The following is a 27729-nucleotide window of genomic DNA, read 5'->3' as shown; positions in this document are numbered from 1 at the left end:
AACCACCGCCAAAAATAACCAAACACAATCACCCCCAAAAACTAACAAACACAACCACCTGCAAACACTACCTCACACACAACCACCCTCACAAAATTCCACACACAACCACTCTAATATGATCACATTTTTTGGTTCTAGTCAGGATTCTAGCAGCCGTATTTAGCACTAACTGAAGTTTATTTAGTACTTTATCCAGGTAGCCAGAAAGTAGAGCATTGCAGTAGTCTAAACTAGAAGAAACAAACGAATCCCGCAAAGACAGAGGTGTTGCTAACATTTACGATAGCAAATTTCAATTTACACAAAAAAAATTTTTTTTCGTCTTTTGAGCTTCTAGTCATGAAATCTATGCAGCCTATTCAATCAATTTTTATAGCTACTGTTTACAGGCATCCTGGGCCATATACAGCGTTCCTCACTGAGTTCCATGAATTCCTATCGGAACTTGTAGTCATAGCAGATAATATTCTAATTGTTAGTGATTTTAATATTCACATGGAAAAGTCCACAGACCCACTCCGTCTCTGGACCTACTAACTGTCACAGTCATACTCTGGACCTAGTTTTGTCCCATGGACAAAATGTTGTGGATCTTAATGTTTTTCCTCATAATCCTGGACTATCGGACCACCATTTTATTACATTTGCAATCGCAACAAATAATCTGCTCAGACCCAACCAAGGAGCATGAAAAGTCGTGCTATAAATTCTCAGACAACACAAAGATTCCTTGATGCTCTTCCAGACTCTCTCTGCCTACCCAAGGACGTCAGAGGACAAAAATCAGTTAACCACCTAACTGAGGAACTCAACTTAACTTTGCGCAATACCCTAGATGCAGTTGCACCCCTAAAAACTGAAAACATTTGTCATAAGAAACTAGCTCCCTGATATACAGAAAATACCCGAGCTCTGAAGCAAGCTTCCAGAAAATTGGAACGGAAATGGCGCCACACCAAACTGGAAGTCTAGCTTGGAAAGACAGTACCGTGCAGTATCGAAGAGCCCTCACTGCTGCTCGATCATCCTATTTTTCCAAGTTAATTGAGGAAAATAAGAACAATCCGAAATTTATTTTTGATACTGTCGCTAAGCTAACTAAAAAGCAGCATTCCCCAAGAGAGGATGGCTTTCACTTCAGCAGTGATACATTCATGAACTTCTTTGAGGAAAATATCATGATCATTAGAAAGCAAATTATGGACTCCTCTTTAAATCTGCATATACTTCCAAAGCTCAGTTGTCCTGAGTCTGCACAACTCTGCCAGGACCTAGGCTCAAGAGAGACACTCAGGTGTTTTAGTACTATATCTCTTGACACAATGATGAAAATAATCATTGCCTCTATACTGTACCTTCAAGCTACATACTCAACCCTATTCCAACTAAACTACTGAAAGAGCTGCTTCATGTGCTTGGCCCTCCTATGTTGAACATAATAAACGGCTCTCTGTCCACCGGATGTGTAATAAAGCCTCTCTTGAAAAAGCCAAACCCTGACCGAGGAAATATAAAAAACTATCGGCCTATATCGACTCTTCCCTTCCTCTCAAAATGTTTGGAAAAAGCTGTTGTGCAGCAACTCACTGCCTTCCTGAAGACAAACAATGTATATGAAATGCTTCAGTCTGGTTTTAGACCCCATCATAGCACTGAGACTGCACTTGTGAAGGTGGTAAATGACCTTTTAATGACGTCAGACCGAGGCTCTGCATCTGTCCTCGTGCTCCTAGACCTTAGTGCTGCTTTTGATACCATCGATCACCACATTCTTTTGGAGAGATTGGAAACCCAAATTTGTCTACACGGACAAGTTCTGGCCTGGTTTAGATCTTATCTGTCGGAAAGATAACAGTTCGTCTCTGTGAATGGTTTGTCCTCTGACAAATCAACTGTAAATGTCGGTGTTCCTCAAGGTTCAGTTTTAAGACCACTATTGTTTTCACAATATGTTTCACCTCTTGGGGATGCCATTTCGAAAACATAATGTTAACTTTCACTGCTATGGGGATGACACGCAGCTGTACATTTCAATGAAACATTGTGAAGCCCCAAAATTGCCCTCGCTAGAAGCCTGTGTTTCAGACAAAAGGAAGTGGATGGCTGCAAACTTTCTACTTTTAAACTAGGACAAAACAGAGATGCTTGTTCTAGGTCCCAAGAAACAAAGAGATCTTCTGTTGAATCTGACAATTAATCTTACAGTCATCTCAAATAAAACTGTGAAGGACCTCGGCGTTACTCTGGACCCTGATCTTTTTTTGACGAACATATCAAGACTGTTTCAAGGACAGCATTTTTCCATGTAACATGTAACATTGCAAAAATGAGAAACTTTCTGTCTAAAAATAATGCCGAAAAATGTATCCATGCTTTTGTTACTTCTAGGTTAGACTAGTGCAATGCTCTACTTTCCGGCTACCACACACAAACACTTCAAACACGGCCACACACAATCATCCCAAACACCACTGTGCACAAACATACCCGAAACACTACCACACACAACCACCAGCAAAAACCACCATAAACAATCACCCCCAATAACTACCACACAAACCACTCCCAAATACTCCCACAAAAACTAAAACACACAACCACCCCAAAAATCTACCACCCCAAACACTATCACACAACCACCCAAAAGCACCACCACACCACAAGCATCCTCAAACTCTACCACACACAACCACCCCAAACACTACCACACACAACCACCCTCAAACACTACCAAACACAACCACCCTCAAACAACACTGTACACAACCACCCCCAAACATTAGCACACACAACCACCCCAAACACTACCACACACAACCACCCTCAAACACTACTGCAAACAATCACACCAAGCATTACCACTCACAATCACCCTCAAACACTACCATACACAACCACCACCAAACACTACAACACTCAACCACACTCAAAAACTACCACAGATAACCACCACCAAACATTATTACACCACCCTCAAACACTACTGTAGACAACAAGCACCCTCAAACACCGCAAAATACTACCAACACACAGCCACACTCAAACATTACCTCACACAACCACCCTCAAACACTACTGTCCCCAACCATTGTCAAACAGTATTACAATCAACCACCCTAAAAACTATCACACACAAACACCCTCAAACAAAACCACACACAACCACCCTTAAAAACTACTGAAACACAACCACACACAACTGCCCTTAAATGCTACCAAACACAACCACCCTCAAACATTAACACACACAACCACCCTCAATCACTACCAAACACTATCACAAACACCCTCAAACACAACCAAACACAACCACCCCCAAAACTACCACACAAACCACCCTCAAACTCTACCACCCACAACCACCCTCAAACATTACCAAACACAACCACCCTCAAACACTGAAACACACAACCACCCCCAAGCAATACCACACACAACCACCCTCAAACACTACCATATTCAAACACCCTCAAACACAAACACACACAACCACGCCAAACATTACCACACACACCCAACCACCAACAAACACAACCACACACAACCTCCCCAAATACTATCACACAAACACCCTCAAACAATACCACACAAAACCACCCTTAAATACTACTGAACAAAACCATTCACAACCACTACCACACACAACCACCCTCAAACACTGTCACACACAACCACCCTTAAACACAACCACACACAACCGCCCTCAAACTCTACCAAATACAACCACCCTCAAACACAACCAAACACCACCACATACATCCACCCTCAAACAGTACCACACACAACAACCTTCAAACACAACCCCACACAACCACAACAAACATTACCAATCACAACCACCCTCAAACACTACCATACATATCCACCCCCAAACACTACCGTATACAACCACCCTCAAATACTACAACAAACAACCACCCCAAACATTACAACACACAACCACCCTCAAACACTACCAAATATAAACAACACCAAACACTACCAGACACAACCATTCCAAACAATACCACATACAACCACCATCAAACACTACCACAAACATCCTCCCCAAACACAACAACACACAAACACCCTCAAACACTACTGTACACAACAACCCCCAAACACAACCACACGAACCACCCTCAAACAGTACCAGACACAAGCACACTCAAACACCGCAAAATACTACCAACACACAGCCACACTCAAACATTACCTCACACAACCACCCTCAAACACTACCGTACCAAACCACCGTCAAATACTACTACAAACAACGACCCTAAACACTATGACAATCAACCACCCTAAAAACTATATCACACAAACACCCTCAAACAAAACCACACCCTCAAAAACTACTGAACAAAACCACCAACAAACACTACCACATACCATCACCCTTAAACACAACCATACACAACCTCCATCAAACAATACCACACACAATCTCCCTCAAGCACTACCTTACACAACCACCCACAAATACTCATAGAAACAACCACCCTAAACACTACCACAAACAACCACCCTCAAACACTACCACACACATCCATCCTCAAATACCACCACAACCAACCACCCTAAAACACTACAAAATCCCTCAAACACTACCACAGATAACCACCACCAAACACTACCACACACATCCACCCCAAACACTACAACACCCTCAAACAAAACCACACACAACCACCCTCAAATACTACTGGACAAAACCACCAACAAACACTACCACATACAACCACCCTTAAACACAACCACACACAACCACCATCAAACAATACCACACACAATCTCCCTCAAGCACTACCTTACACAACCACCCTAAAATACTACTAGAAACAACCACACTCAAACACTGTCACACAACCATCCCAAACAGTACCACACATAACCACCCCAAATACTATCACATACAACATCCCTCAAACACTACCACACAACCACCCTCAAACACTACCACACACAACCACACTCAAGCATACCACCATCAAACAATACCACACACAATCTCCCTCAAGCACTACCTTACACAACCACCCTCAAAAACTAATAGAAACAACCACTCTCAAACACTATCACACAACCATCCCAAACACTACCACACACAACCAACCTCAAACACTACCACACACAATCATACCAAACATTACCACATACAACCACCCTCAAATACTACCACAAACAACCACCCTCAAACATTACCACACACACTTTCACACATAACCACCACAAAACACTGTCACATGCAACCACCCCAAACACTACTGTACACAACCACCCCAACCACTACTGTACATAACCTCCCCCAAACACAACTGTACACATCCAACCCCAAACACTACCATACACAACCACCCCCAACTCTACTGTATGCAACCACCCCCAAACTCTACCACACACAACCTCCCCCAACACTACTGTACACAACCACCCAAACACTACTGTACACATCCACCCCCAACACTACCACCCTCAAACACTATAACCACCCCAAACACTACTGCACATAACCACCCCCAACCACTACTGTACAAAGCCACCACCAACACTACCACACACGGCCACCCTCAAACACTACTGTACACAACCACCCACAAACACTACCTACTGTACACAACCACCCCCAAAACTACCACCCCAAACACAACTCTGCACAACCATCCCAAACACACATACACATAGACCTTTAATACCAGCACAGAGATGCCACAACAACTGTACCAACAGCTTTCTCCTATCTGCACCCCAAACATAGCTACTGTTCAGGGACTCTTGCAGTACACAGTACAGTGCAATACAGTACACCCCCCAATACTACACCGAACCTAATGTTTAGGCATCCCAAATCATTATTTTGTCTTTTTATTTCACCTTTATTTAACCAGGTAAGATAGTTGAGAACAAGTTCTCATTTACAACTGCGACCTGACCACGATAAAGCAAAGCCGTGCGACAGAAACAACAACACAGAGTTACACATGGAATAAACAAGTGTACAGTCAATAACACAATAGAAAAAAAAAGTCTATATACAGTGTGTGCAAATGGCATGAGGAGGTAAGGCAATAAATAGGCCATAGTAGCAAAGTATTTACAATTTAGTAGATTAACACTGGAGTGATAGATGAGCAGATGATGATGAGCAGATTATGGTGTGTAAGTAGTGATACTGGTGTGCAAAAGAGCAGCAAAGTAAATAAAAACAATATGGGGATGAGGTAGGTAGATTGGGTGGGCTATTTACAGATGGACTGTGTAAAGCTGCAGCGATCGGTTAGCTGCTCAGATAAGTGAAGTTTAAAGTTAGTGAGGGAAATGTAAGTCTCCAGCTTCAGCGATTTTTGGCAGCAGAGATCTGGAAGGAAAGGCGGCCAAAAGAGGTGTTGGCTTTGGGGATGACCAGTGAGATATACAGTGGGGCAAAAAAGTATTTAGTCACCAATTGTGCAAGTTCTCCCACTTAAAAAGATGAGAGAGGCCTGTAATTTTCATCATAGGTACACTTCAACTATGACAGGCAAATGATGGTGGAAAATAAGTATTTGGTCAATAACAAAAGTTTTTCTCAATACTATATACTATATACTATATACCCTTTGTTGGCAATGACAGTGGTCAAACATTTTCTGTAAGTCTTCACAAGGTTTTCACACACTGTTGCTGGTATTTTGGCCCATTCCTCCATGCAGATCTCCTCTAGAGCAGTGATGTTTTGGGGCTGTTGCTGGGCAACACAGACTTTCAACTCCAAAGATTTTCTATGGGGTTGAGATCTGGAGACTGGCTAGGCCACTCCAGGACCTTGAAATGCTTCTTCCGAAGCCACTCCTTCGTTGCCCGGGCGGTGTGTTTGGGATCATTGTCATGCTGAAAGACCCAGCCACGTTTCATCTTCAATGCCCTTGCTGATGGAAGGAGGTTTTCACTCAAAATCTCACAATACATGTCCCCATTCATTCTTTCCTTTAAATGGATCAGTTGTCCTGGTCCCTTTGCAGAAAAACAGCCCCAAAGCATGATGTTTCCACCCCCATGCTTCACAGTAGGTATGGTGTTCTTTGGATGCAACTCAGCATTCTTTGTCCTCCAAACATGACGAGTTGAGTTTTTCCAATCTCCTTGCATTAGCGTAGCCTCTTCTGTAGCCTGTCAACTATGTGTCTGTCTATCCCTGTTCTCTCCTCTCTGCACAGACCATACAAACGCTCCACACCGCGTGGCCGCGGCCACCCTAATCTGGTGGTCCCAGGGCGCACGACCCACGTGGAGTTCCAGGTCTCCGGTAGCCTCTGGAACTGCCGATCTGCGGCCAACAAGGCAGAGTTCATCTCAGCCTATGCCTCCCTCCAGTCCCTCGACTTCTTGGCACTGACGGAAACATGGATCACCACAGATAACACTGCTACTCCTACTGCTCTCTCTTCGTCCGCCCACGTGTTCTCGCACACCCCGAGAGCTTCTGGTCAGCCACGTGGTGGCACCGGGATCCTCACCTCTCCCATGTGGTCAATCTCTCTTTCTCCACTTACCCATCTGTCTATCGCCTCCTTTGAATTCCATGCTGTCACAGTTACCAGCCCTTTCAAGCTTAACATCCTTATCATTTATCGCCCTCCAGGTTCCCTCGGAGAGTTCATCAATGAGCTTGATGCCTTGATAAGCTCCTTTCCTGAGGACGGCTCACCTCTCACAGTTCTGGGCGACTTTAACCTCCCCACGTCTACCTTTGACTCATTCCTCTCTGCCTCCTTCTTTCCACTCCTCTCCTCTTTTGACCTCACCCTCTCACCTTCCCCCTACTCACAAGGCAGGCAATACGCTCGACCTCATCTTTACTAGATGCTGTTCTTCCACTAACCTCATTGCAACTCCTCCAAGTCTCCGACCACTACCTTGTATCCTTTTCCCTCTCGCTCTCATCCAACACTTCCCACACTGCCCCTACTCGGATGGTATCGCGCCGTCCCAACCTTCGCTCTCTCTCCCCCGCTACTCTCTCCTCTTCCATCCTATCATCTCTTCCCTCTGCTCAAACCTTCTCCAACCTATCTCCTGATTCTGCCTCCTCAACCCTCCTCTCCTCCCTTTCTGCATCCTTTGACTCTCTATGTCCCCTATCCTCCAGGCCGGCTCGGTCCTCCCCTCCCGCTCCGTGGCTCGACGACTCATTGCGAGCTCACAGAACAGGGCTCCGGGCAGCCGAGCGGAAATGGAGGAAAACTCGCCTCGCTGCGGAACTGGCATCCTTTCACTCCCTCCTCTCTACATTTTCCTCCTCTGCCTCTGCTGCTAAAGCCACTTTCTACCACTCTAAATTCCAAGCATCTGCCCAAAACCCTAGGAAGCTCTTTGCCACCTTCTCCTCCCTCCTGAATCCTCCCCCCTCCTCCCTCTCTGCAGATGACTTCGTCAACCATTTTGAAAAGAAGGTCGACGACATCCGATCCTCGTTTGCTAAGTCAAACGACACCGCTGGTTCTGCTCACACTGCCCTACCCTGTGCTCTGACCTCTTTCTCCCCTCTCTCTCCAGATGAAATCTCGCGTCTTGTGACGGCCGGCCGCCCAACAACCTGCCCGCTTGACCCTATCCCCTCCTCTCTTCTCCAGACCATTTCCGGAGACCTTCTCCCTTACCTCACCTCGCTCATCAACTCATCCCTGACCGCTGGCTACGTCCCTTCCGTCTTCAAGAGAGCGAGAGTTGCACCCTTCTGAAAAAACCTACACTCGATCCCTCCGATGTCAACAACTACAGACCAGTATCCCTTCTTTCTTTTCTCTCCAAAACTCTTGAACGTGCCGTCCTTGGCCAGCTCTCCCGCTATCTCTCTCAGAATTACCTTCTTGATCCAAATCAGTCAGGTTTAAAGACTAGTCATTCAACTGAGACTGCTCTTCTCTGTATCACGGAGGCGCTCCGCACTGCTAAAGCTAACTCTCTCTCCTCTGCTCTCATCCTTCTAGACCTATCGGCTGCCTTCGATACTGTGAACCATCAGATCCTCCTCTCCACCCTCTCCGAGTTGGGCATCTCCGGCGCGGCCCATGCTTGGATTGCGTCCTACCTGACAGGTCGCTCCTACCAGGTGGCGTGGCGAGAATCTGTCTCCTCACCACGCGCTCTCACCACTGGTGTCCCCCAGGGCTCTGTTCTAGGCCCTCTCCTATTCTCGCTATACACCAAGTCACTTGGCTCTGTCATAACCTCACATGGTCTCTCCTATCATTGCTATGCAGACGACACACAATTAATCTTCTCCTTTCCCCCTTCTGATGACCAGGTGGCGAATCGCATCTCTGCATGTCTGGCAGACATATCAGTGTGGATGACGGATCACCACCTCAAGCTGAACCTCGGCAAGACGGAGCTGCTCTTCCTCCCGGGGAAGGACTGCCCGTTCCATGATCTCGCCATCACGGTTGACAACTCCATTGTGTCCTCCTCCCAGAGCGCTAAGAACCTTGGCGTGATCCTGGACAACACCCTGTCGTTCTCAACTAACATCAAGGCGGTGGCCCGTTCCTGTAGGTTCATGCTCTACAACATCCGCAGAGTACGACCCTGCCTCACACAGGAAGCGGCGCAGGTCCTAATCCAGGCACTTGTCATCTCCCGTCTGGATTACTGCAACTCGCTGTTGGCTTGGCTCCCTGCCTGTGGCATTAAACCCCTACAACTCATCCAGAACGCCGCAGCCCGTCTGGTGTTCAACCTTCCCAAGTTCTCTCACGTCACCCCGCTCCTCCGCTCTCTCCACTGGCTTCCAGTTGAAGCTCGCATCCGCTACAAGACCATGGTGCTTGCCTACGGAGCTGTGAGGGGAACGGCACCTCAGTACCTCCAGGCTCTGATCAGGCCCTACACCCAAACAAGGGCACTGCGTTCATCCACCTCTGGCCTGCTCGCCTCCCTACCACTGAGGAAGTACAGTTCCCGCTCAGCCCAGTCAAAACTGTTCGCTGCTCTGGCCCCCTAATGGTGGAACAAACTCCCTCACGACGCCAGGACAGCGGAGTCAATCACCACCTTCCGGAGACACCTGAAACCCCACCTCTTTAAGGAATACCTAGGATAGGATAAAGTAATCCTTCTCACCCCCCTTAAAAGATTTAGATGCACTATTGTAAAGTGGCTGTTCCACTGGATGTCATAAGGTGAATGCACCAATTTGTAATTCGCTCTGGATAAGAGCGTCTGCTAAATGACTTAAATGTAAATGTATGTTACCAAAAAGTTATATTTTGGTTTCATCTGACCATATGACATTCTCCCAATCTTCTTCTGGATCATCCAAATGCTCTCTAGCAAACGTCAGATGGGCCTGGACATGTACTGGCTTAAGCAGGGGGACACGTCTGGCACTGCAGGATTTGAGTCCCTGGCGGCGTAGTGTGTTACTGATGGTAGGCTTTGTTACTTTGGTCCCAGCTCTCTGCAGGTCATTCACTAGGTCCCCCCGTGTGGTTCTGGGATTTTTGCTCACCATTCTTGTGATAATTTTGACCCCACGGGGTGAGATCTTGCGTGGAGCCCCAGATCGAGGGAGATTATTAGTGGTCTTGTATGTCTTCCATTTCCTAATATTGGTCCCACAGTTGATTTCTTCAAACCAAGCTGCTTACCTATTGCAGATTCAGACTTTTGCAGACTTTTTGCCCCACTGTACCTGCTGGAGCGCGTGCTACGGGTGGGTGGTTATCGTGACCAGTGAGCTGAGATAAGGCGGAGCTTTACCTAGCATAGACTTATAGATGACCTGGAGCCAGTAGGTCTGGCGACTAGAGCATACAGATTGCAGTGGTGGTTGGTATAAGGCGCTTTGGTAACAAAACAGATGGAACTGTGATAGACTGCATCCAATTTACTGAGTAGAGTATTGGAAGCTATTTTGTAGATGACAATGCCTAAGTCGAGGATCGGTAGGATAGTCAGTTTTACTAGGGTAAGTTTGGCAGCGTGAGTGAAGGATACTTTTTTTGCGAAATAGAAAGCAGATTCTAGATTTGATTTTGGATTGGAGATGCTTGATATGAGTCTGGAAGTAGAGTTTACAGTCTAGCCAGACACCTAGGTATTTGTAGTTGTCCACGTATTCTAGGTCAGAATCATCCAGAGTAGTGATGCTAATCGGGTGGACGGGTGCGGGTAGTGAATGGTTGAAGAGCATGCATTTGGTTTTGCTAGCGTTTAAGAGCAGTTGGAGGCCACAGAAGGAGTGTTGTATGGCACTGAAGCTTGTTTGGAAGTTAGTTAACACAGTGTCCAAAGAAGGGCCAGATGTATACAAAATGGTGTCATCTGCGTAGAGGTGGATCAGGGAATCACCCGCAGCAAGAGCGACATTGTTGATATATACAGAGAAAAGAATCGGTCTGAGAATTGAACCCTGTGGTACCCCCATAGAGACGGCCAGAAGTCCGGACAACAGACCCTCCGATTTGACAAACTGAACTCTGTTGCGAAGCAGTTGGTGAATCAGGCGAAGCAGTCATTTGAGAAACCAAGGCTATTGAGTAAGAATATGGTGATTGACAAAGTCGAAAGCCTTGGCCAGGTCGATGAAGACGGCTGCACTGTCTATTATCGATGGCGGTTATGATATCGTTTAGTACCTTGAGCGTGGCTGAGGTGCACCCGTGACCAGCTCGGAAACCGGATTGCACAGCGGAGAAGGTATGGTGGGATTCGAAATGGTCAGTGATCTGTTTATTAACATGGCTTTCAAAGATTTTAGAAAGGCAGGGCAGGATAGATACAGGTCTGTAACAGTTTGGGTCTAGAGTGTCACCCCCTTTGAAGAGGGGTATGACCGCAGCAGCTTTCCAATCTTTGGGGATCTCGGACGAAACGAAAGAGAGGTTGAACAGATTGGTAATAGGGGTTGAAACAATGGCGGTGGATAATTGTAGAACGAGAGGATCCAGATTGTCTAGCCCAGCTGATTTGTACGGGTCCAGGTTATGCAGCTCTTTCAGAACATCTGCGATCTGGATTTGGGTGAAGGAGAAGCTGGGGAGGCTCGGGCAAGTAGCTGCGAGGGGTGCGGAGCTGTTGGCCAGGGTTGGGGTTGCCAGGAGGAAAGCATGGCCAGCTGTAGAGAAATGCTTATTCAAATTTCTGTTTGAAAAAGCTAGCCTTTGCTTTCCTGACTGACTGTGTGTATTGGTTCCTGACTTCCCTGAACAGTTGCATATCGCAGTGACTATTCGCAGTGACTATGATATTGAAGTCTGCCACAGGATGTTTTTGTGCTGGAGAAGGGCAGTCAGGTCTGGAGTGAACCAAGGGCTATATCTGTTCTTAGTTCTACATTTTTTGAAAGGGGCATGCTTATTTAAGATGGTGAGGAAAGCACTTTTAAAGAACGACCAGGCATCCTCGGCTGACGGGATGAGGTCAATATCCTTCCAGGATACCTGGGCCAGGTCGATTAGAAAGGCCAGCTCGCAGAAGTGTTTTAGGAAGCATTTGACAGTGATGAGGGGTGATCGTTTGACCGCGGATCCATAGCGGATTCAGGCAATGAGGCAGTGATCGCTGAGATCCTGATTGAAAACAGCAGAGGTGTATTTGGAGGTCAAGTTGGTCACGATAATATCTATGAGGATGCCCATGTTTATGGATTTAGGGTTTTACCTGGTGGTTTCCTTGATAATTTGTGTGAGATTGAGGGCATCTAGCTTAGATTGTGAGACTGCTGGGGTGTTAAGCAGATCACAGTTTAGGTCACCTAACACAATGAAATCTGAAGATAGATGGGGGGCAATCAATTCACATATGGTGTCCAGTGCACAGCTGGGAGCTGAGGGGGTTCTATAATAACAGGTGGCAACAGTGAGAGACTTATTTCTGGAGAAATTCATTTTTTAAATTAGAAGCTCGACTTGTTTGGACATAGACCTGGAAAGTATGACAGAACTTTGCAAGCTATCTCTGCAGTAGATTGCAACTCCTCCCCTTTTGGCAGTTCTATCTTGATGGAAAATGTTGTAGTTGGGTATGGAAATCTCAGAATTTTTGGTGGCCTTCCTAAACCAGAATTCAGACACGGCAAGGACATCAGGGTTGGCGGAGTGTGCTTAAGCAGTGAGTAAAACAAACTTAGGGAGGAGGCTCTTGATGTTAACATGCATGAAACCAAGGATTTTTCGATTATAGAAGTCAACAAATGAGGGTGCCTGGGGACATGCAGAGCCTGGATTAGCCTCCACATCACCCAAAGAACAGAGGAGGAGTAGGATGAGGGTACGGCTAAAGGTTAGCAAAACTGGTCGTCTAGTGCGTTGGGGACAGAGAATTAAAGGAACAGATTTCTGGCCGTGGTAGAATAGATTCAGGGCATAATGTGCAGACAGGGGTATGGTGGGGTGCGGGTACAGTGGAGGAAAGCCCAGGCACTGAGTGATGATAAGAGAGGTTCCATCTCTGGACATGCTGGTTATACTAGGTGAGGTGGGGGAGGTTGTACTGGGCATGTGTGGGAGGTGGGACAAAGGAGGTATCTAAGGCATGTACAGTGGAACTAGGGGCTCCGCAGTAAACTAAAACAATGATAATTATCCTTATCAACAGTATACAAGGCATATTGACATTTGAGAGAGACATAAAGCGAGGCATAAAGCAATCACAGTTGTTGATTGGGTGATCTAGCTAAATCCACAACAGGTAAGACAACAACAGCTAATCAGTTAAGACAACAACAACAGGTCAAATGGCGATGAATGGGCAGAGAGGGTTGGTTAACTACACACAGGGCCTAAGTTCGGGGCAAGGGCAGACATATAAACAAAGGTAAACAAAATGGAGTATCGTGATAAATGAACAGTCCAGCAGGCCTCAGCTATGTAGCCAAGTGATCATAGGGGATACACAACTATACACATCAGACCCATGTATGCATCCCAACCCATCTTGAAACCCAGCTCAGAGAAACCAACATACCTTAAGGGAACATTTTGGCAGTTGCTGTATGGTTAGTGAGAAAGTCCATATTGCAAATGTACGGTCCCTTACTAGACGTCCGAAAACTTTTGTAAAATTCGCGGACGGCGTCGGGCCGAGCGGCAGGGCCGGACCTACCGGGAAGACATCAAATGAACTTTGTCGGACATTCGGTTTCCGTTTTACAAAAATAATCAAATTTTGGTCATTTTTCCGCTGTCCCGGAAAATCCCACAAGAGGGGATAAGCAATCATATTGCTATTGGACAAAACATCACGATTCACGACGGGGCCTTATCTCGAAAACGGAAAATATTTAGAAGCCGAAACTCGGTGAGCGTAGGTTTGGCATAATGGACAGTTGGCCCCGAACAAGATGGCGTCTAGGCCTCAAAATTAAAGGTCCAAAATTAAAATAGAGAAATTATTTTTCCACTTCAAGTCAAAGTCAAGGAGCCTCCGGTGTCAATAAAAAAAGAACCAGCCATTTATCTATTGTCATTTAAGAGAAATCGTACAATGACAGATTGGTGATGTTCATGGATAGGTTTTTTTTTTTCAACGGTTACAGATCCAGTTGCAGGGTGTTCTTGCGAATCTTTTTAAAGTGTGCTGCGGAGCTCTGCGAGATTTCTGTGATTTTCTATGATTTTCTGAAATAACACACACTCACTAAACCCTCCGTAAATAACTCCGTTCTTAACGTAAAGACTTAAAACTCTGGATTCTGTAAAGGCATACCCCAATCAGGATATGAGTTTATTTATAGCTTCCTGTGCCAACCGGAAGTGCCTTAAATGGTGTCACAGTGGCAGTTTCCAAGGGTTAAAAAGGTCAGATCTTTTCAAAACTTCATATGTGTGATTAGGCAACCCCCATAAACTGTAAGTCAGTCATTTCTCCCAACAGATGTCAAAGAAAAGCTCTCTCTCTCTCACACACACACACACACACACACAGAAACACACAGAAACACACACACAGCAAGGATGGAGTGACAAAGTGCGGTGCTTAAAGACACACAAAGCCTACAATGGCATTTCCATATTCTCTAGGCCGTGCCGAGTTCAACGAGATGCCCCGCTTGACCGTAGCTCTCTCGGTCTAAGCACAGCGACCATTAGAAAAGTAGGCCCAAAATGAAGGCTGGCCCTCAACGTCATTTGCTTTTGGGTGACAGTGAGAGAACCGTTAAGGTGAGAAGCACAATTCGACCTCAGGAACGTACATGAGGTCCTCCCGATCCGTGCAAGCCTAACCTTGACCGTGTGGCATTAACCCTTATCAGTTTAAAGAAGGTGTTTACATCAAACAGTTTGCATTGACTTCTCTCCCCATAAGAATACATTGCCTGCACCTCTAAATTCAACCTGAAGCCTATGTGGGTTATGAATGCCTTATGAACCTGTCGTCTATGACAGTCCATCAGACTACTACTATAAGGTCTACCTGTGTCGATTCTAAGCTTCCTGGAGCAACCGGAAGTGGTTAAATTGACCCAAAAGGTGTTTTGATGTACATCACCTTCAAAGGTGAAAATGACTATATTCAACTCTGTGTAGATCAGTCAATTCTTAACTTAAAGACTTAAAACTCAGGATTCTGTAAGAGGCTACCTCAGTCAAGACATGTGTTTACCTATAGCTTCCTGTGCCAACCTGAAGTGCCTTTAATTGGGTCACACTGTCTGTTTTGAAGGGTTAGAAAAGTCACATCTCTCCAAAACTTCATATGTGTGACTAGGTAACACTCCTAAACTGTAAATCAGTCATTTATCCCAACAGATGTCAAAGAAAAGCTCTCACATACACACACAGCAATGATGGAGTGAAAAAGTGCGGTGCTCAAAGACACAGAGAGCAGGCAATGGCATAAACATAATCCCTAGGCTGTGCCGAGTTCAACGAGATATCCCGCTGGACCGTAGCTCGCTCGGTCTAAGCGCAGCGACCATTAGAAAAGTAGGCCCAAAATGAAGCCTGCCCCACAACGTCATTTGCTTTTGGGTGACAGTGAGAGAACCGTTAGGGTGAGAAGCACAATTTGACCTCAGGTACGTCCCTAAGGTCCTCCCGATCCGTGCAAGCCTAACCTTGACCGTGTGGCATGAACCCTTAACAGTTAAAATAAGGTGTTTACTTCAAAGAGTTTGCATTGACTTCTCTCCCCATAGGAATACATTGCCTGCACCCCTAAATTCAACCTGAAGCCTATGTGGGTTATGAATGTCGTATGAACCTGTCTTCGATGACAGTCCATCAGGCCACTACGAGGTCTACCTGTGTTGATTCTAAGCTTCCTGGACCAACCAGAAGTGGTTAAAATCACCCTAAATGTGTTTATCCATACCCTGCCTGCAGTTTGATAGACATAGTGCATTCAACCCTGTGTAAATCAGTCAGTTCTTAACGTAAGGACTTAAAACTCAGGATTCTGTAAAAGCAAGTGCCATAATTGGTGTCTCTTGGGCTGTTTCGAGGGGTTAAAAAAGTCAGATCTTTCCAAAACTTCATATATGTGATTAGGCAACCCCCATGAACTGTAAATCAGTAAAATTTCAAAGGAAAACTAAATCACACACACAGCTTGGAAGTAGGGACCCATTGGGGTGCGTAGAGACATACACTCCCTGCATTAGTTAACCTTGTTGGAACTTTTAAATAACCGTCAGACCTAGAGTTCCAAAACTTTAGAATCATGTTCTAGACCTCAGGTCGATAGTGCGTGGTGAGTTACGTGGCTCTAGAAGGTTCTCGGACCGAGAAACAGCCTCGTACATTTGCAATGACTTCAATTCATTTTTGCATCACGAAAATGACGACATTTAGAAATGTCCCAGAGTCGCAAGACTAGGTGCATTGCGAACGTCTCGGCCCATGTAGACAGACCCCAACGTTTCTGTCCGATAGCTCATTCAAGGACCCCGTAGCAAGTCATGGAAAAAAGTTGATTTTCAGCAACAATTTGGGTTTTGCTCGGACACCAAATGACCGATCGAGCCGAAACGTGGGATTCGGGGTCGCGTCAGCTACTCCTACACATAACATAAGAAATGGACCCGCAGCTAGAACGTAACTACGTGTTTTATGTTTTTTTTATGGTTTGAACCGAAGGTGTTGTGAATTTTGGGCCAGCTCTGAAGTATGTGATAGTTGGCTACTAAACAAGTTGGAAAAAGTTGGTTTGGTGTCAGTTTGTATCAGTTTGGTGTCAGAATGATATCTAATTGACTGATGGACGTTGACTTGCTGGTGACTCTTGTCCATTTGCAATATGTTTAAACAGTGAGATACCATCACCAAAGTGACATTCTGAAATCAACCCTAACGAGCGATTGAGATTAACCAGAATCACTGCCCAGCCATCCCGAGTTCATCGGTCCAGTCAATTTCGTATTCCTGCAGGATTTTTATAGCATGACAAATTCGTGATGGTACCTGCCCATTGAACCATATTGCAAATGCATAGTGACTTTGCAAAAGTAAGAAAACATAAACAAATGGACATAATGAAATCACCATATTTTTATTTTTGGGTTACCAGTTGCACAACAATGCACGTGCATTTGCAATATGATTCAACAGTGAAAAAACATCACAAAATGGACATGATGAAGTCAACACAACGAGCGATGGAATGGAGCAACTATCACTGCCAGGCCATCCTGTGTTCATCAGGCCAGTCAATTTTGCATTTCTGCAGGATTTTTGAGCATGTCAAATTTCTTATGGCATTTGGCCCCCAAAAAAGTGACTTTTGACTTCCTATGAAATCATATTGAAAATGGACAAAACATATTCCTTATGCGCATGTAAAAAAGAAAAAAAATATGATAATAAAATTGGACAAAAGTATATTCATACAGTTCTTACACATGTGTAATTGACAAAAAAAATCGAAAGAATTTCGAAAAACGGTCCAGAAAGCACTTTTTTAAGGGGTGATAAGTTTTTGACAAAAAATTCATTTTTTCAAAATATTGCTTTTGGATGTTGACTTGGGTTACATTTCCAATATGAAAAACCAAGGTGGAGCGGATTCGCCACCTGTTGGATTTTTAAAGTGTTACAACTGGCAATTGCCATATGGCATTTGCAATACACTTTGCATGAATCAACGACGAATTGGGTGGTATTAGACAATGTGTATATGGTTTGTCCGATGCCAATGACATCCCATTCATTTTTGTCCAATACAGGGGGGTATTCCCTTACACTACCTAGTGATATCTGCCTGCACCTATTAGGACCTGGTGCAGGCCCCATTAACTTCCCAAACTCCTATACAAGGAACTATTGCATACAATCAAGTGGTTAACAACTTTATTCACATTCAATAACATACAATTAATTGGCATGTAGCTAACCTCATACAAGGTATTACAGTACCATACAATATTTCAACAGGTTTCACATGTATATACACTACTCAACCTCATGTATGTTGTCAATGAATCTGGCTGATTCATAGATTATCCTTTTCCCAGGCAGTGATCTCGGTATTGTATACTCATGAACGGTCTAGTCAGACACTGAGCTGGGAATAGTGGTTGGTTTCAGAGTGACTGCAACCCAGCAGTTGAAGTCGGAAGTTTACATACACTTAGGTAGGAGTCATTAATTAAAACTTGTTTTTCAACCACTCTAAAGAATTTTTGTTAACGAACTATAGTTTGGGCAAGTCGGTTAGGGCATCTACTTTGTGCATAACACAAGTAATTTTTCCAACAATTGTTTACAGACAGATTATTTCACTTTTAATTTACTGTATCACAATTCCAGTGGGTCAGAGGATTACATACACTCAGCTAATTATGCCTTTAAACGGCTTGGAAAATTCCAGAAAACGATGTCACGGCTTTAGATGCTTCTGATAGGCTAAATGACATAATTTGAGTCAATTGGAGGTGTACCTGTGGATGTATTTCAAGGCATACATTCAAACACAGTGCCTCTGCTTGACCTCATAGGAAAATCAAAAGAAATCAGCCAAGACCTCAGAAAATCTCAGGAAGGAGACGTGTTCTGTCTCCTAGATATGAACGTCATTTGGTGCAAAATGTGCAAATCAATCCCAGAACAACAGCAAAGGACCTTGTGAAAATGCTGGAGGAAACAGGTACAAAAGTATCTGTCCACAGTAAAAACAAGTCCTATATCAACATAACATGAAAGGCCGCTCAGTAAGGAAGAAGCCACTGCTCCAAAACCACCACGAAAAAGCCAGACTACAGTTTACAACTGCACATGGGGACAAAGATCGTACTTTTTGGAGAAATGTCCTCTGGTCTGATGAAACCAAAATAGAACTGTTTGGCCATAATGACCATCGTTATGTTAAGAGGAAAAAGGGGGAGGCTTGAAAACAGAGGAACACCATTCCAACCGTGAAGCACAGAGGTGGCAGCATCATGTTGTGGGGGTGCCTTGCTGCAGGAGGGACTGGTGCACTTCACAAAATAGATGGCCTCATGAGGAAGGAAAGTTATGTGGATATATTGAAGCAACATCTCAAGACATCAGTCAGAAAGTTAAAGCTTGCCATCACAAAGCCCTGAAATCAATCCTATAGAACATTTGTGGGCAGAACTGGAAAAGTGTGTGCGAGCAAGGAGGAATACACACCTGACTCAGATACACCTGCTCTGTCAGGAGGAATGGGCCAACATTCACCCAGCTTGTGGAATGCTACCTGAAATGTTTGACCCAAGTTAAACAATTTAAAGGCAATGCTACCAAATAATATTTGAGTGTATGCAAACTTTTGACCCACTGGGAATGTGATGAAAGAAATAAAAGTTGAAATAAATCATTCTCTTTACTATTATTCTGACATTTCACATTCTTAAAATTAAGTGGTGATCCTAACCGACCAAAGACAGGGAATTTTTACTAGGATTAAATGTCAGGAATTGTGAAAAACTGAGTTTAAATGTATTTGGCTAAGGTGTATGTAAACTTCCGACTGAATAGATAGGATAGGTTTCTCATAGTTGTATGTGTGTTTCTGTGAAGTATAGGAACATTTACTCTGTTGATTTATTGAGCAATGTTTATAGTTATTGCATTAATCTTACTAATATCAGATCAGTTATCTATAGTGTAAAAGGAAAGGTTCAAATCAAATCAAATTATATTTGTCACATGCTTACTTTCAAGCCCTTAACCAACAATGCAGTTCAAGAAATAGAGTTCAGAAAATATTTACTAAATAAACGAAAATAAAAAAATATAATCAAATAAAAAGGTAACTCAATAAAATAACAATAACGAGGTTATATAGAGCGGGTACCGGTACAGAATCAATGTGCGGGGGTACAGGTCAGTCGAGGTAGTTTGTACATGTAGGTAGGTGTAACGTGACTATGCATAGATAATAAAGAGTGAGTAGCTGCAGTGTCAATGTAAATAGTCAGGGTGGCCATTTGATTATTTGTTCAGCAGTCTTATGGCTTGGGGCTAGAAGCTGTTAAGGAGCCTTTGGTTTCTAGACTTGGCCTTTCTCTAACACCATAAACTATCAAAATAAAAAAAGTCGCACACTCCATATATAAACTCCCAGTAATTTATTGGGTATTTACCAACGTTTCGGCATCACTGTGCCTTCTTCAGGGTAATGTCATGAATTATTGAATCAGGTTATGTAGACAAACAGTGCAATTAGTGCAACCAATGACAATATTGAGGGGTGTGTCATTATGATTAAGTTAATAAGAATGAATTAGTGAAACTGCAATAGTTTATGGCATATTAAATATATGAGGCTATTGTTATCATATATAAACATAATTGAATATTGTACATCATATTAGCATCAACATACATTCTTGTTTAATTAAATTTCACATATACACATTAATTGTTTCGTATTTCATTACATATTTGTTACATGTAATCAACTGGTTCAACCTTAATGCATAATGAGCATCATCAACAGGGGGAACATTTTAGGTGTAAGCTCATAAGCTGTAGAAAGAATATATCCATTTGTAAGACTTGTTCATAAAATAAATAGTTGTTCATAAGAAGGGCCTGGGTCAAAGTCAATATTCAGACCACTAGGGGTCAATATTTTTCCCTTTGTATTAGTAAGATATCGATGTTAACTCCTAATGTTGGTAAATACCCAATAAATTACTGGGGGTTTACAGTGGGGCAAAAAAAGTATTTAGTCAGCCACCAATTGTGCAAGTTCTCCTACTTAAAAAGATGAGAGAGGCCTGTAATGTTCATCATAGGTACACTTCAACTATGACAGACAAAATAAGAAAAAAAAATCCAGAAAATCACATTGTAGGATTTTTAATGAATTTATTTGCAAATTATGGTGGGAAATAAGTATTTGGTCACCTACAAACGAGCAAGATTTCTGGCTCTCACAGACCTGTAACTCCTTCTTTAAGAGGCTCCTCTGTCCTCCACACGTTACCTGTATTGATGGCACCTGTTTGAACTTGTTATCATATAAAAGACACCTGTCCACAACTTTAAACAGTCACACTCCAAACTCCACTATGGCCAAGACCAAAGAGCTGTCAAAGGACACCAGAAACAAAATTGTAGACCTGCACCAGGGTGGGAAAACTGAATCTGCAATAGGTAAGCAGCTTGGTTTGAAGAAATCAACTGTGGGAGCAATTATTAGGAAATGGAAGACATACAAGACCACTGATAATCTCCCTCGATCTGGTGCTCCACGCAAGATCTCACCCCATCTGGTCAAAATGATCACAAGAACGGTGAGCAAAAATCCCAGAACCACACGGGGGGACCTAGTGAATGACCTGCAGAGAGCTGGGACCAAAGTAACAAAGCCTACCATCAGTAACACACTACGCTGCCAGGAACTCAAATCCTGCAGTGCCAGACGTGTCCCCCTGCTTAAGCCAGTACATGTCCAGGCCCGCCTGAAGTTTGCTAGAGAGCATTTGGATGATCCAGAAGAAGATTGGGAGAATGTCATATGGTCAGATGAAACCAAAATATAACTTTTTGGTAAAAACTTGTCGTGTTTGGAGGACAAAGAATGCTGAGTTGCATCCAAAGAACACCATACCTACTGTGAAGCATGGGGGTGGAAACATCATGCTTTGGGGCTGTTTTTCTGCAAAGGGACCAGGATGACTGATCCGTGTAAAGGAAAGAATGAATGGGGCCATGTATCGTGAGATTTTGAGTGAAAACCTCCTTCCATCAGCAAGGGCATTGAAGATGAAACGTGGCTGGGTCTTTCAGCATGACAATGATCCCAAACACACCACCCGGGCAACGAAGGAGTGGCTTCGTAAGAAACATTTCAAGGTCCTGGAGTGGCCTAGCCAGGGAGTTGAAAGTCGGTGTTGCCCAGCAACAGCCCCAATACATCACTGCTCTAGAGGAGATCTGCATGGAGGAATGGGCCAAAATACCAGCAACAGTGTGTGAAAACCTTGTGTAGACTTACAGAAAACGTTTGACTTCTGTCATTGCCAACAAACGATATATAACAAAGTATTGAGATAAACTTTTGTTATTGACCAAATACTTATTTTCCACCATAATTTGCAAATAAATTCAGAAAGAATCCTACAATGTGATTTTCTGGATTTTTTTTCTCATTTTGTCTGTCATAGTTGAAGTGTACCTATGATGAAAATTACACTTGATAAAAAAATTACACTTGATGAAACTTGCACTTTGGTGGCTGACTAAATACTGTGACTTTCTTTATTTTGATAGTTTATAGTTTATTCGCCGTTAGTCAGCACCTCCACACGAACAAATGTTTCTGGGTGTGAGCTCACTCATGTTTTTTAACCTTCCTCTAACACCACCTAGTACAGTATATAGGTCCTGAATGTCAGGAAGCTTGGCCCCTGACCCTCTGTAGTGCAGAGCAGTTGCCATACTAGGTGGGGATGCAATCAGTTAGGATGCTCTCGATGGTACAGATGTAGAACTTTTCTGAGAATCTGGGGAGTCATGCCAAATCTGTTCAGTCTCCTGAGGGGGAATAGTTTCACGGCTGTCTTGGTGTGTTTGAACCATGATAGTTTGTTGGTTAGGTCCAAGGAACTTGCAACTCTCGACCCGATCCACTACTGCCCTGTGGATGTTCTGCCCGCCTTTTCCTGTAGTCCACGTCTCTGACCTCCTCCCTGTAGTCTGTCTCATCGTTGTTGGTGATCAGGCTTACCACTGTTGTGTTGTCAGCAAACTTAATGATGGTGTTGGAGTCATGCTTGGCTACGCAGTCGTGGGTGAACAGGGAGTACAGGAGGGGACTAGGATGGGTAACGATGCTTCGCGGGTGACTGTTGAGGTGTGCAGAGCGTCCCTGGTTCGCACGCAGGTCGGGGCGAGGGGACGGACGTAAAGTCTATACTGTTACATTGACCCGGATCACTAGTTGCTGCGGAAAAGGAGGAGGTCAAAAGGGGGGTGAGTGTGACCGATGTGAAATGGTTAGCTAGTTAGCGGTGGTGCGCGCTAATAGCATTTCGATCGGTGACGTCACTCGGTTTGAGACCTTGAAGTAGTGGTTCCCCACGGCTTTTGTGGAGCGATGGGTAACGATGCTTTGAGCGTGACTGTTGACGTGTGCAGAGCGTCCCTGGTTCAGGCCCAGGTCGGGGCAAGGGGACGAACGTAAAGTCTATACTGTTACATTAGCTTAGTGATGAGCTTGGTGGGCTATGGTGTTGAACACTGAGCTGTAGTCAATGAATAGCATTATCACATAGGTGTTCCTCTTTTGTCCAGTTGAAAGGGCAGTGGTTGAGTGGGATTGAGATTGTGTCATCTGTGGATCTTTGGAGTAAAATTGGAGTGGGTTTAGGGTTTCTGGGATAATGGTATTGATGTGAGCCATGACCAGCCTTTCAAATCCTGGAACATATTCCAGTCTGTGCTAAAAACAGTCCTTGCGCAGCAGTTCATCTGACCACGTCCATATTGAGTGATCACTGTACTTCCTGAGTTTTAGCTTGCAAGCTCTTTTCCCTGCCCTCCATTGCCAAACGGAGGGTGAGGGAGAGCAGTAAAGGTGGTCTAGAGTTTTTTTCCTCTGGCTGCACATGTGACATGCTGGTACAAATGAAGTAAAACGTTTAAGTTTGCCTGCGTTAAAGTCCCTGCAAGGAAACCATAAGCATTTTCTTGTTTGCTTTTGGCCTTATACAGCTGTTGATGAGGTCTTAACCAGCATTGGTTTGTGGTGGTAAATAGACAGGTACGCATAATACAGATGAGAACTATCTTGGTAGATCGTGTGGTCTACTTATCATTATATCCCAAAAAGACTTCATTAATATTAGTTCAGTTTTCAAATTGGTCCTCATCTTATTTCTGCTTTGTCCTGAGAAACACGGATCAGCCAGCTCTATGTTATCCATAATATTATCCATGTTCTTGAAACACAAGATAAAGTTGTCAATGTCCCGTTGGTAGGACAGTCTTAATAGTAGATCATCCAGTTTGTTTTCCAATGATTTCATGTTGGCCAATAGTACAGATAGTAGTGGAGGTTTACTCACTCTCCTAGTGTCACACCCTCCTCCGACCTCTTTTTCTCAGTCTTTTCTTCAAGGTGACAGGGATTTGGGCCTGGTCTGGAGAAAGCAGTATATCCTTTGCGTCAGACTTGTTAAATAAAAAATATTTGTCCAGTTCGAGGTGAGTAATCACTGTTCTGATGTCCAGAAGCTCTTTTCGGTCATAAGAGACAGTAGCAGCACCATTATATGCAACATAAGTTACAAACAATGCAAAAAACATAACAGAAAGCACAGTTGGATAGCAACCCGTAAAACAGCAGCCATCGCCTCGGCACCATTATATCCCAAAAACCATATAGTTCAGTGTTTCTTTGTTGATTTATTTCTCTGTGTTGAGAAAGGATGCAGTCATGCAATAATATTACATGTTCTTACAAAGATAAACATAAGAACTCAGGAAAAGTATGTGTACTGTAGAGTTTTCAGTGTTCCACTCTCCTATGGTGGGCTAAAGTACAGTAGGATGCTTCTAGAATGTCACCCTTTGACTAAAGGATGAATGTGGGAGTGGTGGTCTCACACACACACACACACACACACACACACACACACACACACACACACACACACACACACACACACACACACACACACACACACACACACACACACACACACACACACACACACACACACACACACACACACACACACACACACACACACACACGCACGCACGCACACACACACCCTGCCTGATGTAACAGCTGGTCCAGACACAGCCGAGACCATCCAATCGGAAATAGTAATTAATGGCATTAGAATATCGCACAGTTTGGTGCCATTGAGGGACTTTAAAATGTGTGAATCCACAAATTTATCTGACCTAGTGACGGGTGGCTTTCCACCCCGCAGCTAAATAGGTGAATTATCACAAGGCCTATTTCTGCTCTCCCCCGCACATAGATATGAGACAGACAGATACACTACCTATAAAGTTGACAACAATTGGTGTGTATTAAAATGCTCATGAATATTGATCATAGCTAATGACTGAGAGCCTATGCATGTGTCTGTTATTGATATGGAGGATTAAGAGAGCAATTCCTTCACTGCATCAGTTTCAGGACTGATGTCTCATTTTATATCTCTTTGTTTATGCATCAGACATTTGTTTGTTTCAATCAGTGCTTCTGTGACTCATTGACAAGCATTGTTGGTAAAACCCTTGGTCTCTTATTACAGTAAAATATGCTTAATTTCTAACAGTATATACCTTCATGGACAGCACAGAGGGGAAATATACAAAGGGAACTACAGTATGTTTTTGAGGTAAATTACAGAATATGTGAAACACCATTATGTTCTGCACTGGAACAAATCATCAGAGATCTTGACAACAAATAAGAAGAAATGAAAAATAACAAACCAACAAAAGGAGGAAATCCCTAAAATGGGAAGAGCAGGCAGGGATCTCTGGGGTAAGTATTAGTTGTCACCCTGTGATCAAATGGCACAGCTGTGGAGGCAACTACAGAGTGCCTTACTGGCAAAGAAATATAAAGTCCAGATTTAATTCCGATACCGAGAAATAGAATTTCAAAGCTGGATGTCTTATCGTTGTCATGTCCCTTTGCCGGGCTGATTTCCCTAGCAAAAGCCTGTCAGTGCTATTATGTTGAACATGGAACCAATTTACTGCACCAGCTAAACAGGGTTACTGGCGCTCTTGTACCCCCTAAATGTTTGAAGTTATCGCACTGGGAAAAAATAGCATTTTGAATGTTTGGGTGGGGGGAGCGAGTTGGAGCAGGTTGGACGGAGCGACTTTAATTTAAAAGTATCAATCAAAAACAAGGCCAGGGCCAGCAGGGAAGGCTGTTATGGTAACCCAGTAGCCGGAGCAGGGAAAAGAGAGAGGTAATACACTCGTGCTCTCTAGGACTTAAACCCTAAGACCCAGGCAGCGGGCGGCTAGGAAAAAAGCACAGGTATCTGTGGATAGATGGGGACAGGTGCTTTTGGATTATCAAATGGAGCATGTGAACATTACAGGCCTGTTTTGTGACACTATCTGGACAGGGAGATAAAGAGCTTTGGATGCTCAGATGTTTCCAATTTCTATACATGAGATATGAAGACCTGGTGGGATAGGTTAGCCTTATATTTCCACCATCCGATTCATTCCTCATCTTCCTCTCGCTTTTTAACTTAACACTGCCGGCACTGTACATTACAAGTGTCCTTTCATATGTTCACTATAGGGTGCCTGACCTGAGCCAGGTAAAGAGATGTGGGTTCGCTGACACACGGCGTGTTTGCACAGTGTAAACTAAGCGTGTAGTCAAGAGTTTGATGTAGTACTTTACAGTGGAGTGGTGTGTATACTGTGAACCTGGAGACTAAAATGTGGGTTTCATTTCCACTACATACATTGGATATCCTATACTGCATGTTAACCTTTGCTTGAAGGAAAATGGAAGTTGAATTGCTGTAGTATTGCTAAAATACAAGCTCAAACTATACCAGGTAGCCTAGCGATTACAAATGTTGGGCAAGTAATCAAAAGGTCGCTGGTTCGAATCCCATAGCCGAAATGGGTGAAAAATCTGTTGATGTGCCCTTGAGCAAGGCAATTAACCCTAATTGCTCTGGATAAGAGTGTCTACTGAAATGTATATCCTTCTGTTTTTATAAAGACTGGCACTGATACTTAAATTGGACGGACAGTTGTTTTTCTTTCATACATTATATTTGAAAGGAAACACAGTAGAGGTGATTGTATCACCCTTGTTGTGCTCTAGCCAACTCTCAGTCCGTTCTGATTACCCAATGACTTAGTCACAGACAACAGAAGGATTTATTCTTCTAAGGGTCAGTCCACTATATCCTCTGTTCATGGGAAAAGGATATTGCTCAGCCATTGGACTTCCCAGATGACTCCTCTTTTCCTATGGACTTAGAATAATACATTCCTCGATACATTAACATATAAGAAAGTACAAATGACAGTATAGCCAGTGGTTTCACCAAATAGCCCATAGTTAAGATACCCTTAAGTCAAGGTCAACGCCCCAGAATTATGCAAAGACTCCCTTCTGATGCAAACTGTTTTACAAGTTTCATCTCCTAGAAGTGGGACACCGATGAGATCCTCTGAGCCAATTTCCGTGCTACTGCCACGCCGTATGAGAATTTGAGCACACATTTCAATATCTATGCTTGAATTTACATCCAGAGAAGGATAGCAATAGACTGATGCTTAGTGGTACAGATATGTTACAGTGTTTCTACTGGTAACATTTCATTATCTGTCTCAT

Source organism: Oncorhynchus keta, chromosome 35 (assembly GCF_023373465.1).
Source record: "Oncorhynchus keta strain PuntledgeMale-10-30-2019 chromosome 35, Oket_V2, whole genome shotgun sequence".
Taxonomy (NCBI): domain Eukaryota; kingdom Metazoa; phylum Chordata; class Actinopteri; order Salmoniformes; family Salmonidae; genus Oncorhynchus; species Oncorhynchus keta.
This window is presented reverse-complemented; position numbering follows the sequence as displayed.